At 40.9% G+C, this 20,135-nt stretch overlaps 2 long non-coding RNA genes and 1 pseudogene across 3 annotated transcripts; 2 read left to right on the top strand and 1 right to left on the bottom strand.

Moving 5' to 3' along the window:
* Positions 1-524: 524 nt before the first annotated feature.
* Positions 525-1,378, top strand: LOC148918572 (uncharacterized). Its single transcript, XR_016125434.1, has 2 exons — positions 525-772; positions 1,127-1,378. It is a non-coding gene; the product is annotated as an uncharacterized LOC148918572 (long non-coding RNA).
* Positions 1,379-4,613: 3,235 nt separating this feature from the next.
* LOC148918571 (uncharacterized) lies at positions 4,614-5,961 on the bottom strand. The gene is made up of 2 exons (XR_016125045.1): positions 5,153-5,961; positions 4,614-5,057 (listed from the first exon to the last, which is right to left on the bottom strand). It is a non-coding gene; the product is annotated as an uncharacterized LOC148918571 (long non-coding RNA).
* Positions 5,962-6,941: 980 nt separating this feature from the next.
* Positions 6,942-8,744, top strand: LOC103325285 (tetrahydroberberine oxidase pseudogene; annotated as a pseudogene). Its single transcript, XR_016125044.1, has one exon. The product of XR_016125044.1 is annotated as a tetrahydroberberine oxidase pseudogene (transcript).
* The last annotated feature ends 11,391 nt before the right edge of the window (positions 8,745-20,135 follow it).

Here is a 20,135-nt window from a genome sequence, read left to right as displayed (position 1 = left end):
AGTCACATATTCATGCTAAAGCTCAAGACTTCACCCTAGCAAATGAAATTTAGTTATGCATATTCATAATTGAAATCCAAGAAAATATCATTCGAATGAATAAAAATGAAAACACTTGAAAGTGGCGAAAATCCAAAACCCTAGCAAATGCTCCAAAAGTCAAAAAGAAGTTCCAAAATTTTATGTGAAAAGGAGCTTAAATATCTTCTAAAATCTAGCTGCCCAATCCCTACAAAGAAACCAAGTACCCGTTTGGCATTGCTTATTTGGGGTGATAAGTGATTTTTTTAAAAAAATTTAGGAAGCCCAGCCCGTTTGGTAACCTATGAGAAAATCACTTATTATTAAAAATTGCTGTGTGAGAAAGCGATAAAGGAAAGTAGCTAATAAGCTGCTTTCATTTTCTGATTATACAATAATTAGATTTGAGAAGGCGTTGGGTTTAATGAAAATTACAAAATTCCGAAAATACCCCAATATAATTTCACTTTCCTCTTCTTCGTGCGTCTTCTCCATCCCACGCCATAAGAAAAGAAAGAAAAAGCTGAAGCACACGAGGACAACAAAAGAAAAGAAAGCAAAAGCGTAGGAGAAAGCACGTGTAAGTATGATACGTTTGCTGTTTTGTACAAACAAAACCCATTATTGTTTCATAGATGGAAGAACTGCCATTCATTTTCTTTTCTCATTTGGAACCTGGGAAAATACCACATACCCAATTGCTTAAAGTCTTTGATTGTCCGCTGATAACCAGGGAAATAACTACAATTTGGTAAGCAATTCATTTGGTTTGCTTTAAATTTTGTTGTGATTTTGAAAATCATTGTCTGGGTTTTCGTTTACTGCCTTATGTTGCCTGAAAACTTTAATTGTTATTGTATTTTGTTTACTTTTAATCAGCTGCTTTCTTTCTGTACTTGCATAAGTTATTTTATATATTTATTGCTTCCTATTGCGGTTTTACTCAGTATCTAGTAGCTTTAATTGAAAATCTTGTACATTCTTGAATGGTCATGAGTTTGGTTGGTTGAACTTTTGTTTCTCCTTTGATATATTTTTGATATGTTTAACTTCTATGTTGATGTGAATTGTAGATTTATTATTTTATTTTGCATGCTTAATTCAGAGAGACTGAAGAACTAGAGCAATTTGGTTATTAGGAATATAAAGAAAAAGGAGATGCTTTTTACTTTTGCAGTGATTGCTATTTTGGCAATGCATAATCCAACTTCCATACTCTTCAGTTGCAGGTAATGTTTGTAATCTGGTAATAAATACCTTCTGTTATTCCACAGTCAATATTACTAAATTTTGTGGACTAGAAACATTGTCTAGTTGAACTTTTGTGGTATGCAATTGTATATATCAAATTCGTGTATATGTGTGTCTATGCTTGTATTCATGTGCGCATATAAGGGATTCAAATATGGGACACAATGTTTGAGCTCACCCTGCAATGGTGTCTAATGAGATTAATTGTCTATTATTTGGTCCACTTGAAGAATAATGCTCGCAAAAATCATCCAAACTGGAAAACACTTGAATAGAAAACCCAATTCAACATAATGCCATTTTTAGTCATTATATACAGCTCACAGCACTTTCACAAAAAAAATTTACTAAATATTCATAAACTGATTATTGTACAAACAACACTTATTTAAAAAAAAATTACCAAACACCAAACTACTTTCTTTCACAGCAAATCTGACATTGTTTATTTTCACAATACAACAATGTCAAATTGGCCCTAAGTTAAAATAAAATAATACTAAGAAATAAAGTCTAAATTGGATTAGGAGAATCTGTCTACAATCTGCCCAGCTATATTTTGGACTCAAATCTCCTCCAAATCTGGTCCAAGGTAGCTTGTTTTAAAGATAAAAATATTTTGAACACTTCTCTAGAAGGCCATGAACCCATCCGAGTTCATCTTAGGCTCTAAAAATGCAATAAATGCCCAAAACGTCACTATTCAAGCACTGCGCACTGCTCTTTTATTTTATTGCCAGAAAATAACCGCTTAGTAGAAAAATCTGAAATTTTGACACGATCAAGCTAAATGACTCACGAACGTCCTCCAATTGGAATTACTCCAAAATTCATCCATTTGATTATGTTTTGATCCAGAGGAAGTCGAAAGTCCTATATTGGAAATATAATTTAAAGTGTCAAAATTCTTTCAAAATATTAACCAAAATATAATAAGAATGAAGTTAAATATATAATATAAAATATACCCATCAACAACCACTGATGGCAGAGATCGTCTTGATCTGCCTTTGGTGAGGGTTATGGGGGATGGGATGTTGTGCACATTTTTGTACAGCTTCCCTTCACGGAAGAATCCTTCAATGATGTTGCGCAAGGCAACAAAAGATTCGGATGAGTCTTTCTTTATGCATCAGCCTTTGACAATTTTAGGATTGAGATGACTGATGATAGATATCATATTGATCAGCCGTTGGTGAGGGTTAGATGGGGTTGGGAGGTTGTGCACATTTTTATCCAGCTTCTCTTCACGGATGAGTTCTTCAATGATGTTGTGCAAGACAACACAAGATTCGGATGAGTCTTTCTTTATGCATCAACCTTTGACTGATGGTGGAGATCATGTTGTTTTGCCGTTAATGAAGATTAGGTAAAGATGGGAGGTTGTGCACATTTTTGTTCAGCTTCCTTTCACGAATGAGTCCTTCAATGATATTGCGCAAATCAACACAAGATTCGGATGAGTCTTTCTTTATGCATGAGCCTTTGACAGTTTTGGGATTGAGATGACTATATACATTTCATATGGTCATTATTAAACATTATATTGGTGCTTACTAGCTGTCCAAACAATAAAGCAACTTCATTTTTTCAACAAACAAATAATAATGCAACTTTTTCCAAATTTTTTATGATAACTTCTTTAATATGAATTGAAATGAATGACAAAAAACGAATCTCCAATTTTAAAATAAGTTTTTGACAAGACTCTAAATCTAGGTATTCGTTACACGGTGTGGGGGGCCACACTAGGGGAAGTGGATTTGGTTCCTGGAACAAACAAATAATAATGCAACTTTTTTATAAATTTTTTATGATGACTTCTTTAATATGACTTGAAATGAATGACAAAAAGGACAATTGAGATTATTAAATCATTTGTATCTCCAATTTTAAAATAAGTTTTTGACAAGACTCTGAATCGGTAGGGATTTGTTACACGGTGGGGGGGTCCATATTAGAGGTGGTGGATTTGGTACCTTGTTCAGGAGTATGGTCTCACAACTGACAATGTCCTTGATGCTAAGATAGTATTTGTTCCAGGTGTAAACTTTAGTATTTGTTCCAGGAAACGAGACATGAATGTGCAAGGCTTTAATAGTTGTACAAATTGTTAATAGTGTCATTCGAATCATTGTTTGTAGGACCGGTTGAGAAGCTTCTCCTTTTGATGCAAGACAAGCTTAGACCATATTCCATCACTGTCAAAAATATATCTGAGCTATTTTCTTTGTGTCGTATTTCTCATTTCAACACATAGAAAACAGATTGGTCACATTTAAAACAATTAGGTAGTTTAAAACAGTGATTAATAATTTAAAGTATACATGCACTCAATTATAAGCAATTAAATAAAAGTCACAAATTCATGCTAAAGTTCAAGACTTCACCCTAGCAAATGAAATTTAGTTATGCATTTTCATAATTGAAATTCAAGAAAATATCATTCGAATGAATAAGAATAAAAACACTTGAAAGTTGTGAAAACCCAAAACCCTAGCAAATGCTCCAAAAGTCAAAAAGAAGTTCCAAAATGTTCTGTGAAAAGGAGCTGAAATATCTCCTAAAATCTAGCTGCCAAATCCCCACAAGGAAACTAAGTACTCGTTTGGCATTGCTTATTTGGGGTGATAAGTAATTTTTTTAAAAAATTTGGGAAGCCCAGCCCGTTTAGTAATCTATGAGAAAATCACTTATTATTAAAAATTGCTGTGCGAGAAAGCGATAAAGGAAAGTAGCCAATAAGCTGCTTTCATTTTCTGATTATGCAATAATCAGATTTGAGAAGGCGTTAGGTTTAATGAAAATTACAAAATTCCGAAAATACCCCAATATAATTTCACGCTTTCCTCTTCTTCGTGCATCTTCTCCATCCCACGCCATAAGAAAAGAAAGAAAAAGCTGAAGTACACGAGGACAACAAAAGAAAAGAAAGCAAAAGCGTAGGAGAACGCACGTCTGATTTACTAGTATGATACGTTTGCTGTTTTGTACAAACAAAACCCATTATTGTTTCATAGATTGAAGAACTGCCATTCATTTTCTTTTCTCATTTGGAACCTGCGAAAATACCACATACCCAATTGCTTACAGTCTTTGATTTTCCGTGGATAACCAGGGAAATAACTACAATTTGGTAAGCAACTCATTTGGTTTGCTTTAAATTTTGTTGTGATGTTGAAAATAGTGATCAGGCATTAAAACAATTAGATAGTTTAAAACAGTGATTAACAATTCAAAGTATACATGCACTCAATCATAAGCAATTAAATAAAAGTCACATATTCATGCTAAGGTTCAAGACTTCACCCCAGCAAATGAAATTTAGTTATGCATATTCATAATTGAAATTCAAGAAAATATCATTCGAATGAATAAGAATAAAAACACTTGAAAGTTGCGAAAACCCAAAACCCTAGCAAATGCTCCAAAAGTCAAAAAGAAGTTCCACAATCTGCCCAGTCACTTGTTGACCTCAAATCTCCTCCAAATCTGGTCCAAGATAGCTTGTTTTAAAGATAAAAAATATTCCGAACACTTCTCTAGAAGGCCAAGAACCCATCTGAGTTCATCTTGGGCTCCAAAAATGCAATAAAATGCCCAAAACGTCAATATTCCAGAACCGCACACTGCTCTTTTATTTTATTGTCAGAAAATAACCGCTTAGTAGAAAAGTCTGAAATTTTGACACGATCAAGCTAAGTGACTCACGAACGTCTTCCAATTGGAATTACTCCAAACTTCGTCCATTTAATTATGTTTTGATCCAGAGGAAGTCGAAAGTCCTATATTGGAAATATAATTCAAAGTATCAAAATTCTTCCAAAATATTAACCAAAATATAATAAGAATGAAGTTAAATATATAATATAAAATATACTCATCAACCACCACTGATGGTGGAGATCATGTTGATCTGCCGTTGGTGAGGATTAGGTGGGGGTGGGAGATTGTGCACATTTTTGTCCAGCTTTCCTTCACGGAGGAGTCCTTCAATGATGTTGCGCAAGGCAACACAAGATTCAGATGAGTCTTTCTTTATGCATCAGCCTTTGACAATTTTAGGATTGAGATGATTGATGGTGGAGATTATGTTGATCTGCCGTTGATGAGAGTTAGGTGGGGGTGGGAGGTTGTGCACATTTTTGTCCAGCTTCCCTTCACGGAGGAGTCCTTCAATGATGTTGCGCAAGGCAACACAAGATTCAGATGAGTCTTTCTTTATGCATCAGCCTTTGACAGTTTTAGGATTGAGATGATTGATGGTGGAGATTATGTTGATCTGCCGTTGGTGAGGGTTAGGTGGAGGTGGGAGGTTGTGCACATTTTTGTCCAGCTTCCCTTCACGGATGAGTCCTTCAATGATGTTGTGTAAGGCAACACAAGATTCGATGAGTCTTTCTTTATGCATCAGCCTTTGACAATTTTAGGATTGAGATGACTGATGGTGGAGATCATATTATTCTGCCGTTGGTGAGGGTTAGATGAAGACGGGAGGTTGTGCACATTTTTGTCCAGCTTCCTTTCACGGATGAGTCCTTCAATGATATTGCGCAAATCAACACGGATGAGTCTTTTTTTATGCTAAGCCTTTGACAGTTTTGGAATTGAGATGACTATATACAATTCATATGGTCGTTATTAAATATTATATTGGTGCTTACTAGCTGTCAAAACAATAAAGCAACTTCATTTTTTCAACAAAGAAATAGTAATGCAACTTTTTCCAAATTTTTTATGATAACTTCTTTAATATGAATTGAAATGAATGACAAAAAACGAATCTCCAATTTTAAAATAAGTTTTTGACAAGACTCTAAATCTAGGTATTCGTTACACGGTGTGGGGGGCCATACTAGGGGAAGTGGATTTGGTGCCTTGAACAAACAAATAATAATGCAACTTTTTTATAAATTTTTTATGATGACTTCTTTAATATGAATTGAAATGAATGACAAAAAACGACAATTGAGATTATTAAATCATTTGTATCTCCAATTTTAAAATAAGTTTTTGACAAGACTCTGAATCGGTAGGGATTTGTTATTTGGTACCTTGTTCAGGAGTGTAGTCTCACAACTGTCACTGTCCTTGATGCTAAGATAGTATTTGTTCCTGGTGCAAACTTTAGTATTTGTTGTAGAAACGAGACATGAATGTGCAAGGCTTTAATAGTTGTGCAAATTGTTAGAAGTGTCATTCGATTCATTGTTTGTAGGACCGGTTGAGAAGCTTCTCCTTTTGATGCAAGACAAGCTTAGACCATATTCCATCACTGTCAAAGAATATATCAGTGCTATTTTATGTGTATAGTATTTCTCATTTCAACGCACAGAAAATAGATTGGTCACATTTAGTTAAGTGTTTGGTGACATTTAGTCAAGTGTTTATGAAGAAAACTTCTCCAGAAGCTTAGACCATATTCCATCACTGTCAAAGAATATATCTGAGCTATCTTCTTTGTATCGTATTTCTCATTTCAACGCACAGAAAACAAATTGGTCACATTTAGTCAAGTGTTTGGTGACATGTGTTTGGTGACATTGTGTTAATTTGGTGACACTGTGTCAAGTGTTTGGTGAAGAAACTTGTTTCTTTTGTAAACGTGTTTAAAAAGTCTAAAAATACTTAATTTATTTTTCATCAGTCTCTTGCGTATACTTTATTGAAAAAGCATCCATGGCTATCCAATGGCTGCATTTTTCTTTCAACTCAAACTACTTATATAAGTGAGCTCAGAGCTCGTGCCATTCCACATGCACAGAGAAATGGAGATCTCTCAAGTAAGACTAGTTCCAGTCCTACTTTTCATCCTTCTCAATTCAGTTTGGTGCACAACTTCAAACTCAATTTCTGAAAGCTTTCTTCAATGCTTTTCCTCCCACATACCTTCAAACTCAAGCAGCAAAATTATTATCACCAAAAACAATCCTGCTTATTACCCAGTCTTCCAATTTTCCGTACAGAATCTCAGATTCTTAAACACTCCAACACCAAAACCAGAAGTTATCATTACTCCTTTTAAACACTCTCATGTTCAAGCAGCTGTACTTTGTTCCAAGAAAGCGGGCATACAAATAAGAACCCGAAGCGGGGGGCATGACTACGAGGGCCTATCTTATGTATCGATAGCTCCTTTCATCCTGATCGATCTTTTCGAACTTCGGTCCATTGATATTGACATAGAGAATGAGATCGCTTGGGTCGAGTCTGGTGCTACTCTCGGGGAGTTGTATTACGCAATTGCACAGAAGAGTAACGTCCATGGCTTTCCAGCAGGGACTTGTCCAACTGTTGGTGTGGGGGGGCATATTAGTGGAGGTGGATATGGTACCTTGTTCAGGAAGTATGGTATGGCAGCTGACAATGTCCTTGATGCTAAGATTGTCGACGTTAATGGCAGAATTCTTGACAGAAAATCCATGGGAGAAGAACTCTTTTGGGCTATTAGAGGAGGCGGAGGCGCAAGCTTTGGAGTCATTCTGTCATGGAAACTTAGGTTGGTTCCGGTTCCTTCAATTGTAACAACTTACGTGGAAACAAAGACCATGGAACAAGGTGCAAGCGAACTTGTTTCTAAATGCCAAGCAATAGCAGATTGGATGCCTGAAGGGTATTTCCTGCGTGTGGTTTTAGGAGCTACAAATGGTACAAACGGTGGAAAAACTATTGAAGTTGAATTCAGTTTCTTGTTTCTTGAGACTTACGAGGAACTTCTTCCTTGGATGAAAGAACACTTCCCAGAGTTCAATTTAAGCCGGTCCGCATTCACTGAAATGAGTTGGATTCAGTCTGTTCTATCTTCCGCTAGCTACTCAATAAATGATACAGAAGCTCTGCTTAACCGGAGTCAACAATCTAGGAGCTTCTTCAAAGGAAAATTAGACTACGTGACAGAACCAATTTCAGAAGCTGCCATGGAAGGTTTATATCAGATAATGTTTCAACTAGACGCATCCACGGTGATACTGACACCTTTCGGCGGAATAATGAATGAGATTTCCGAATCAGAAATTCCTTTCCCACATAGAAAAGGAAACTTATATGAAATCCAGTATTTTGTCAGTTGGGATGACGACGAAGAAAGTGAGAAAGATGTTAGCTGGACAAGACTGGCGTATGGCTACATGGCACCATATGTTTCCAAGTCCCCAAGAGGTGCCTATTTGAACTGCAGGGATCTTGACTTGGGGATAAACAAGGATGCCAACACAAGCTATGCAGAAGCAAGCATTTGGGGTTTGAGCTACTTCAAGAATAACTTCAGGAGACTTGCTCAAGTGAAGACCGTAGTTGATCCTGGTAACTTCTTTAGAAATGAACAAACCATCCCTGTGTTACGATCTGGAAAAATGAAATACCAACAACAACTAGATGCGTCTCTGTAATAGATAGGTTCGGCTTCATTTGCTCATTCCATTGTACTACCAACTACCAGCCAACGAATAATAGAACCTCATCTGTTGCCTTTCTCTTGCTGTGAAGATTGAAATCCATTCGCAAAACAGAAGTAATTTTATTTCAAATGATTTAAATATTTTAATTCCTGCTTTGATTGTCAAACTGTTTATTTGATGAAGTCTTCTTCTGTACAATCTCCCAGGAGATTTCTCTGCTCTGTTATCAGAACAGAGAAGACAGAACCAAATTTCAGAAGCACCTTTCTGATATCTTACTTTTAACTAGTAACAGCCTATGACTCCTGAGTTGGAGGATTGAGATGCATGTGATCATATAAGTCATAATTAAGCATTCATTTGCAGCTTACTAGCTGCCCAAACAATAATGCAACTTCATTGTTTTCATAGACAAATAATAATGCAACTTTTTTTAAATTTTTTTGTGGTGCCACTAACAGACATGGAGAAACTCCCGGAATTTTCTGGGCTTCTCTTACTACAGCCAAATCAATGAAACATACAGTCTCAATTCAAGAAGATCCAATTTGGGTACAAGACCCACCAACAAAACCGTGAAGGGTGCTAATCTCATAGCCAAAAAAAAATCAGCCGTGTGCACAAAAAAAGAAGAGCCAAAAGGCTGGAGAAAAAAGACAGAAGCAATCAAAGATGCATCTGCCAACTTCACCATTGCAATAAGAACTCTATAGAATTCCCCACCTAGAAGGAATACCTCAGAATACTGGGTATATCCGTTAGATAGCTAGCAATGTGGCATTATTCCTATTCTTGTCCTTATTTGATATCATTTTGTATTAAAGGACCAGAGGTCCTAGACTATAGCAGACAAGAATATATAATTTACTCATTTATGCCCTTTTCAACTTCTGTCCTTTTCCTTTTACGTATCACACATCTTGTGCTCCATCATTCTGGTATCAGAACCCACCATGGGTTCTGGGAAAGCTACCATACACGAGCCGAGCCCGGCCACCATCTCCATGGACGTTCGCCATGACCACCTAGAAACCCAAGTCCAGGATACCCAAGATACCATCACCACCCTCCTTTCTACCCAAAAAGCTCACCAAACCTTGACAGGACCCGCCCTGAATTTCTCGGAACTCGAGACGAATCACTGAATTCCGACATCACCCCGATGTCGGACCCACATTTGAAACTATATCCTCTTTTCCTTAAAAATGAGTAAGGGCACGAGACTTTCTATCGAAATTTCGGCAGAGTCTCCCCTATAATTTGGACATTCCCAAATTTCAACATGCACAAAATTCACAATTTAATAACCCAACAAGCAGCACGCACAATATAACAACATGCAGTTCACATAAACGGCCTCCGACCTTCAAATGATTTGAAACAGAATTGCCAGCAATGTTCTTAAATCAAATTAATGCATTGAAAATGCATATAACAAACTCAAATTTATTTATGCACACCTACTGCAATCAACATAAATAACTTCCCCAAATAACCAATGTACGAGGTTTTAACCTCCTAACACAAACACGAGTAGTTTACGGCTTCAGCCCAAATTGTATAACATTCCAAATGGGTCTTGCCCCTAATTCTAGCACAACGACATGTGCGACCTCAACGTAATATCACAATATCTCCCCATACGCCGGATATACCAACGCCACGTATAGGGTCTGTCAACACGCTGGCTACTCCTACGACACGTGCGACCTCAACACAATATCACAATATCTCCCCATACGCCGGATATACCAACGCCACGTATGGGGTCAGTCAACACGCCGGCTACCCCGACAACACTTGCGACCTCAACAAAATATCACATATCTCCCCATACGCCGGATATACCAATGCCACATATGGGGTTTGTCAACACGCTGACTACTCCTACGACACGTGCGACCTCACAATTATCACATCTCGTAGAATCTCCCCATACGCTAGATAATCCCACGCCGCGTACGGGGCCTGTCAACACGCCGGAAGATCCTACGCCACGTGCGACCTCACAAACACAGTGTGGTACTTACACAGTGTATTTTATATTGGGGGAGGTACATGGGGTAGTGTGTATAGCATTTCAAACTGACATTCCAAACTCTTTTTATACCTTTATATATGCATGTAAATAATATATATTAATTTCTAATATTGTATACACCTCAACAACAATCTAGCATCCGATAATCCCCCAATTTAGAACCATAAACTAATATCCTAATCCTATGTAACCTACATACAATCAGGGCCTATCACTACCGTCGTTTTAGTCTTCCTAGGAAGGTAACACCAACTAGGAAGTCTCACGGTCCACCCAGGGTCAAACCACCCAATCAAAACCAACCTTTAGTCCTCCATAAAAAACAGTTTGTTCAGCTGCAGCAAACCTTTTTCGATGAGCTCCGCCACCTCCGCCCTCAACCACACCTCTCACCTTCCTTCAACACCCACCCCTAAGTCTCCACCTTTAGCTCCCCCCTGACCACATCATCCGTATCCACCCCCTTGTATCCACTTTTATAGAGCCTGTCCTGTCTCCCACCATTTTCCCTTCCCTTCCAAACTTCACCCGGCCATACACACCCTCTCTTCTTCCCATGGTTCTTTGAGGCCACTTAAACTTGATCTCGAATGCTTTTCCGGCGATGACTCGTACGGATGGCTCGCTTCTGCGGAGCACTTCCTCATGTACTATGGGGTGCCTGACGAAGATAAAGTTACTGTCGCTGTTGTTCACCTCTTCGGCGATGCTTCTTTATAGATGCAATGGTTCGAACAACGTTTTCCAAAAGATTGGACCCTTTTTACCACATCCTTACTTCAGCACTTTGGCTCGACAGATATCTGCGATTTTGAAGCCTCCCTCTCTCATATCCAGAAACGATGTCTCTAGCAGACTATCTTACCCTCTTTACCAAGCTCGCTTGCAGAGCCCCGGAGTGGTCCGATACTCAGCTCAAAGGAGTTTTTATTGGCGGCCTCCGAGATGAGCTCCGTTTGATGTCCAAGCTCTTCAGCCCAACACCCTGTCTGAAGCTAGACATTTATCTCAACTTTTCAATTCCAAATTACAGCCCTGATGTGCCTCTGCCCGAACTTTCTACCTCGTACCTCCCCCAACCCCCAACCACACTCCCACAACTCTCCTTCACCTCTACCACCTTCACCTTCACCCTAGCCCTTACCCCCTTCTTCCCGCCGCCTCTCCCAAGCCGAAGCACAGGAATGTCGCTCCAAGGGCCTCTGCTTTACCTGCACGAGAAGTACAGACCGGTCATCGTTGTCTCAAGCCCATGCTCGTTCTCATTGAGGCCACTGTTCCGGATGATGACTCCTCGGTATTTCACTATTGTCACCAAGAGTTGGCCCCTCTAGAGCAGGTGTCCGTGGATCATTCCACCGACTTTACAGTCTACTTCATCCAAGGGCCGAATATCCCCGCACAATGCGTTTACAGGGAACCATCAATAGTATTCCCATCCACATTTTCATAGATTCTGGAGCTACATTCAACTTCCTCAACCTAAGCCTTGCTACATGTTTGGGCTTACCAGTTGATCACTAGGCCCCCCAAACCCTGTACACAGCCACATGGGAACAATTACTCACGCAAGGCACCATTCAAAACCTCTCTGTCTAGATTCAAGATTACTCCCTTACTTCTAATTTCAAGTTATTACCTGTTGCTGGTTGTGATTTACTATTGGGCGCTGCATGGCTCGAGACGTTGGGTCTTATTGAATGGGACTTCAAGAATAAGATTATGCGTTTCCACCTTGGTGAACACTCCTATGGCGAACGCTCATATTGATTGACAGGCTCATATTCTCTTGGCTGAACAAGAGGGCTTCTTGGCACAGCTTATTCCTTGCTTTCGGATCAGCGGACGCCGCCGTTGCACCACCTCTGGCCATCCATCACTTTTTGGATACCTTCTCTGAATTGTTCAACACCCCTGCCACATTACCTCCACCTTGCCATATTGATCACCGTATTCCCTAACTTCCGGGTGCTGCCCCCGCCAATGTCCGGCCTTATCGATACCAGCATCTTCAAAAATCAGATATTGAAAGCCTCATCCACGAAATGCTTGCGTTGGGCGTCATTCGACCAAGTGCAAGCCCTTACTCCTCACCAGTTCTTTTGGTCAAGAAAAAGGACGGCTCTTGGCGTCTATGTGTTGAATATCGTGCCTTAAATGCTGTCACCATCAAAGACAGATTTCCCATACCTGTGATCGATGAACTCCACGGTGCCTCAGTCTTCTCCAAGCTTGATCTTCACTCTGGATGTCATCAAATTCATATGCACACCGATGACATTCACAAAACCGCCTTCTGCACACATGATGGGCATTATGAGTTCCTCGTAATGCCATTCGGTTTGTCAAATGCCCCCTCTACTTTTCAATCCTTGATGAATGATTTATTTCGCCCTCACTTACGCATTTTGTTCTCGTCTTCTTTGATGACATATTAATCTATAGTGAATCCTTCCAAGATCATATCACTCACTTACAAACTATTTTTGAGATTCTCAAAACTAATCACCTCTTTGTGAAGAAATCCAAGTGTGTTTTTGCCCAACCACAGATTGAGTACCTTGGCCACACCATTTCTTACCAAGGCGTTGCAATGGGTCAAACAAAAATTGATTGCATTCAATCATGGTCCAAGCCGTCTTCCCCAAAGTCTCTGCGCGGCTTTCTTAGACTCCCCGGCTACTACCGTGAGTTCGTGAGGAACTTTGGTTTCATTGCCCGCCCACTAACGCAGCTACTCAAAAAGGACAATTTTGTGTGGAACCACGAAGCCGACGCTGCCTTTGCTGCCCTCAAAAATGCATTATCTTCTATGCCAGTGCTTCAGCTGCCCGATTTCTCCAAATAGTTTACTATAGAATGTGATGCCTTTCAAGGAGGACTAGGCGCTGTTCTGCCACAGGATGACCACCCAATTGCCTTCCTTTCCAAACCTCTGTGAGGAAGAAATCTAGCACTCTCCGTCTACGAAAAGGAAATGATGTCTGTCATTTTTGCAATCCAAAAATGGTGCCCATACCTTCTTGGCCAACAATTCCGCATCATCATGGACCACCAGACCCTTCGCCACTTCTTAGATCAACGTATTACGACCCCAGTCCAACAACGTTGGCTGCTCAAACTAATGGGTTACAACGTTGTGCTCCATTACCGAACTGGCTCCTAAAACGCCTCTGCGGATGCTCTATCATGGCACCGTGAACTCCTTCCTCTATTGGGCATCTCTCAACCCATTTTTACGTATCTGGATACCATCAAGGAGGATTGTCATAACGACCCTGATACATAGTTGCTTATCCAGCGCCTCTGCACCAACACCCCCCTCTACCTAAGGGATTTTCGTGGCACAATAACACCCTCTTCTACAAAGACAGGTTGTTTGTTCCTTCTATCAATGATTGGCGCCCCAAAATTCTCCAGGAATTCTATGGCTCCCCCACGGCTGGCCATTCCGGTTACCTCTGCACTCTTAAACGCGTGCAACGTAACTTTATGTGGCCCGGTTTACGCTCTGATGTCAAAGCGTTTATCACCACCTGCGATACCTGCCAACGCCAACACTACAAAGCCATCCACCCTCCCGGCCTATTGCAGCCTTTTCCAATTCCAGCCGCGTCTTGGCAATCTATCAGTATGGACTTCATAGAGGGTCTCCCTCATTCCAAAGGGAAATTAGTGATCATGGTAGTGGTCGATCGTTTAACCAAATACGCCCACTTTACGGCGTTGGCACATCCATTCTCTACCTAAAAAATTGCAGCTATCTTTATCCAAGAGGTCTTTAAACTACACGGAGTGCCCCAATCCATCATCAGTGATCGGGATCCCATCTTTCTCTGTAACTGGGAATCTTTTTTTCAGTCGCAGGGAACCAAGCTCTGCCACTCATCCGCGTACCATCCTCAGTTGGATGGCCAAACTGAGGTCATCAATTGCATTTTGGAACAATACCTCCATTGTACCATCGGCGACAAACCTAACTCTTGGACCACATGGCTACCATGGGCCGAATTTTGGTATAATACCACTTACCAAGCCACCATCAAAATAAGTCCCTTCCAGGCTCTGTATGGCCACCCCCCACCTCCAGTTCTCTCATACACCCTTGGTTCTACAGCAGTCCATGCCGTTGACACAGCCTTCATTGATCGTGACCAACTATTGAACATCCTCGAATCCAATATTCAAATGGCCCAGAATCGAATGAAGGTTTTGCCGACAAACATCGTACCGAGCGCCACTTTAATGTCGGTGATTATGTCTACCTTCGGCTACAGTCGTACCGCCAACACTCCATCGTTTTCCGCCAGAACCACAAGCTCTCTCCTCGCTTCTATGGCCCCTACAAAATTGCTGCCCGTGTAGGCCAAGTAACGTATCGCCTGGAGCTGCCAACCAATAGCAAAATACATCCTGTTTTTCACATTTCATTGCTCAAACTCAAGCTTGGCACTTTCTGACCTGCGAGCACTCAGCTTCCCCATGTCTTCTTGGGGCACACACTTGGGAACCTGAAGCAATCTTGGAACGTGGCCTCTTCAAGCACCGTAATGCCCCACTCACCAAATGGCTAATTAAATGGAAGGGATACCCAGCTAGTGACGCCACTTGGGAAGAAGCCCAATCCATTCTCTCAGGTTTTCCTTCCTTCCAGCCCGAGGACAGGCTGTTGCTAAGAGGGGAGGGGTTGATGAGACCAGTCTCTACCCTAACTACAGCCCAGCCAACTTCACCATTGCAATAAGAACTCTCTAGAATTCCCCACCTAGAAGGAATACCTCAGAATACTGGGTATATCCGTTAGATAGCTAGCAACGTGGCACTATTCCTATTCTTGTCCTTATCTGATATCATTTTGTATTAAAGGGCCAAAGGTCTTAGACTATAGTAGACAAGAATATATAATTTACTCATTTATGCCCTTTTCAACTTCTGTCCTTTTCCTTTGAGTAATGCTACACTTACCGCATTTTTATCCCACATTTCTATACCACATGATGTGACATGTCCATTTTATATGCCACATCAATTAAATCAATGAAGTGCATTTTAATTAAGGCAATTAGAAAAACAAATATTGGAATAAACCATAAAAGAAAAGAAAATATTAAATCATTTTAATTGATGTGGCTGTCCACCTCAGCTGCCACATAAAGTGGTATGATAATGTGGTATACAAATGTGGTAAGAGTAGGATTATTCTTTTCCTTTTACGTATCACACATCCTGTGCTCCATCACTTCACGATGCCTTTAAGCATCCCAAATAGCAAGAGAGACCCGTGGGTCTCTACGATGCCTTCAACCATCTCAAACAAATTGATAGGACCCGTCCCGAATTTCCCGAAACCCGAGATTTAACCTGCGGAGACCCCGGCATCACACCCACGCCGGGTTCACTCCTTAAATCTATGTCCTCGTTTACCAGAGAGGATTAAGGGCACGAGACTTTCGCGAAATTTGTGAGTCTCCCTATAAATTGAACATTTCCCTAAAATTCCACTTGCATAAAACGCATTTGTAACCCAACCGGCAGCATGCACAATAAAATCTCATGCAATTACATAGATGGCCTCCGGCCTTCAAATGATTCTAGCAAAACTGCCCACAAAGTTCCTAAAATAACTTAATGCATCAAACATGCATATACCAAATTCAAAATCTAATCACGCCCACCTTCACCCACTTAGTCCTCAAGACCAATCTCAATAAGACCACCTAAGTGGGGTCTAATCTGTGGCTGCACCTAGTAACCTCAGGCTGCCTACGTACCCTACTAAGGGATCAAGCCACACGTAGCTCTTTCGTATCTATCCTGGCCCCTAATATCAAATAAACCATTACCACCACACAATTACGTACATTCTAATATTTATCCATCACAACCCATCAAACACAATCACAGTATCACCCCTCATACGGCACAATCACAGTATCACCCGGCCTCGTATGGGGCAACACGCCGGCTAATCCAAAGACGCGCGTGCGACCTCACTGGGGCCGGCTACATTCTCACCAGCCCTCACACAACCATACCTCCTCATACGTCCGGACGCACCCGCCACGTGTATGGGTCCAACACGCCGGCTAATCCAAAGACGCGCGTGCGACCTCACACCGGGCTGGCTACATTCTCACCAGCCCTCACACAATCACATCTCCTCATACGTCCGGGACGCACCCGGCCACGTGGGTCCCAACACGCCGGCTAATCCAAAGACGCGTGCGACCTCACACCGGGCTGGCTACATTCTCACCACGGCTACATTCTCACCAGCCATCACACAACCACATCTCCCTCATACGTCGGGCACCGCCACGTATGGGAACACGCCGGCTAATCCAAAGACGCGTGCGACCTCCTGCGGGCACGCTACATTCTCACCAGCCACAGCTACATTCTCACTAGCCATCACACAATCACATCTCCCCTCATCGTCGGGGCACCCGCCACGTGGGGTGCAATCAACGCCGGCTAATCCAAAGGCGCGGCGACCTCACTGGGCTGGCTACATTCTCACCACCCTCAACATGATCACAATATGGGAGGGTACGTGGGGTAGTGCGTATAGCACTGTAAGCTAACATTCAATCGCTTTATTTACTTTTAAACATCCACACAATTTAAATATATAATTCTAATTTCTAATCTTATATAAACCTCAACCAATAAAGCATTCCATAAACTTCCCCCATTTAAATTCATCAATTATATCCTAAACCCACAATATCCTTTTGACTCAACAACGCTCAAGACCTGTCACTAAGGTCATCCTAACGCTCCTGGGATGGTAGAACTACAACAAAAGTCTAGCGGTCAACCCAGGGTCAAACTACCCAAACTTGGTCAAACAGGCCCGCGGGGCCCACGACCTCCAAATTATGATCCGAAAGTTCCTATAGGTTCTACAAGGTCTAGGACACACGTCCTGCAAGTTTGGTCCAGATCGGACGGTCGGATCGCTCACGATCGCACGATCGGACGGTCGCTAAAACCTTAACCCTAGGGTTGGCATTTTCGGAGTATCCGGGACTACATTTTATGATCCGTCGAATCCTACACGATCCTGGTAATACCTAGATCAACATATTATAATTTCAGGACCATCCAACGGTCCAAACCTAGCGAACCCGGAAAATACGTAATATGCGATATCCGTTCGGAACTCTAACGGTATCCAAAATGAGATCCGAGCACACCTGCGCGCTCGTGACATCGAGAGGATCATAATGGGAGAAAAATGCCCTCAGCTACAGTGCCCACGCCCGCCACACGCGCCGGCAGTGGGTGTCTAAAGCGATATCGCATCGCGAAAAACTTCCAAATCGTGAGCCAAGACTCCTACCCTAGGTAATACACCTAATTTGGAGTCACTTTTGTTCTTGGACATACCCCAAAAACTGACCGGAAGTGGCCGGAATCGCGATCGCAAAATCGGCCGAAACCTAAATCGAAAATCGGATGATCTACACTCAAAATTGATGCAATCCTACCCAACCATCAGCTAGATCATGAAAAATAGGTAGGAATCCATACCTCAATCACCAGAAACGGTGGCCGGAGGAGGGAGATCGAGCCGGCGGTTTCGGCCAAAACCCGCACTTTTCGGCGACCGAGCGGCGGCCGGCGTCGGGAAGGGCAGTCTTGACGGCGGTGGCCGGTCCTTTGGCACGGTCCGTCCCACGCCATGGACGGTGGCGGAGTTTCAAGAGAGAGAGAGAGAAGCTGCCGTCGGGAGAGAGAGAGAGACGGGGGAGAGAGAGAGTGACGGGGGCAATTCCGTCTTTTAACCAAAAATCCATTTTCCAAATATCTACGATTATGCCACTGAGCTTCATTTGATCATATCTCTCGTTACAACTCCGATTCGAGCCCACTACGTGTCTACGGACTCATCTCACCGTGCTCTACGCAACGGTACAACCGAATTCCCAAATTCCTTCCGAATAAGAAAATGACTAAAATACCCCTATCCCACGGGTAATTTCTCAATTCCACTTAAATAATTTAAAATACGGGATAAATTTGGGGTCGGGGTGTTACACAAACATTCAATCTGCGGGGATTGTCATGGTAGTTTCAATCATCACAAGTGTACCAGATAAATCTGGGAGTGAAAAGTCGAGCCAAATTCTCTTAACATTCTTTGTTTTGGCTTCAATTCATTGTTGGGTACCAACGTTTTCTAACATGGACTCCTTGTTCGTGTGTCAGTCAAAATACCAAAGGCCCGGAAGCAGATTATTGGGCTATAAAAAAAAAAAAAAATTCCCATTAATTCCTAAAAACCCAAAATATTTAGGGAGTTTCACTAAAACACCCAAAATGAGGGTTGAAATTATAAAAAAACCCAAGCACTATTTAAACATATAAACACACCCAAAATCCATCATTATACACACTCAAAACCCATTTATAAACACACCCAAAAGTTGACTTTGAGGTTAATTTTGGGTGTGTTTCTATGTTTAAATAATGCTTGGGTTTTTTTATAAATACATGTCTAGGATTGGGTTTTTTTATAAATTTGTAAAATATTTAATGAGTGATTAGATAAATACTCATTAAATTTATGGAGGCCCAAAATGGTACAAAACCATCCAATTTCCCATGGGTCATCTACCCATGCAAATTTCATTGAGATTAATTCCAAAACTCTCAAACAGAAATGGGCCACACTTCTTAATTTCCAAATGTTGGAACTAAGTCGGTTTGATCCCGTCAATGGTACATAGGCAGTCTAACATCCCAATAGACACAACCGCAACCAAATTTAAATCCCCGGTTTATCTTAACATAATTTTGGCAAAACACCTTCCCAAGTGCAATTGCCAATTATAGGAAAAATTAATGGGATAATTGAAATTACTCATTATTTTTCTTGGACATTGACAACTAGAAAAGTGGTACAAAACCATCCAATTTTTCACGGGTTATCTACTCATGCAAATTTCAGTGAGATTAAATTCAAATCTCTCAAACAGAAATTCTCAATTAGTGGGCCACACTTACTCATTAATTTCCAATTTTTCCCATAGGTCATCTATCTATGGAAATCTCCAATTTGTCCCAAAGACACAAATTCTCAATTAGTGGGCCACACTTACCCATTAATTTCCAAATGTTGGAACTACGTCGGTTTGATCCCGTCAAGGGTACATAGGCAGTCTAACATCCCAATAGACGCAACCGCAACCAAATTTAAATCCCTGTTTTATCTTAAACAAATTTTGCCAAAACACCTTCCCAAGTGCAATTGTCAATTATAGGAAAAATTAATGGGATAATTGAAATTACTCATTATTTTTCTTGGACATTGACAACAAGAAAAGTGGTACAAAACCATCCAATTTTTCACGGGTCATCTACCCATACAAATTTCATTGAGATTAAATTCAAATCTCTCAAACAGAAATTCTCAATTA

Source organism: Prunus mume, linkage group LG3, assembly GCF_029339155.1.
Source record: "Prunus mume cultivar Tortuosa linkage group LG3, ASM2933915v1, whole genome shotgun sequence".
Lineage (NCBI taxonomy): Eukaryota > Viridiplantae > Streptophyta > Magnoliopsida > Rosales > Rosaceae > Prunus > Prunus mume.
The sequence above is the reverse complement of the archived record's forward strand: the minus strand, read 5'-3'. Positions and strand labels throughout refer to the sequence as shown.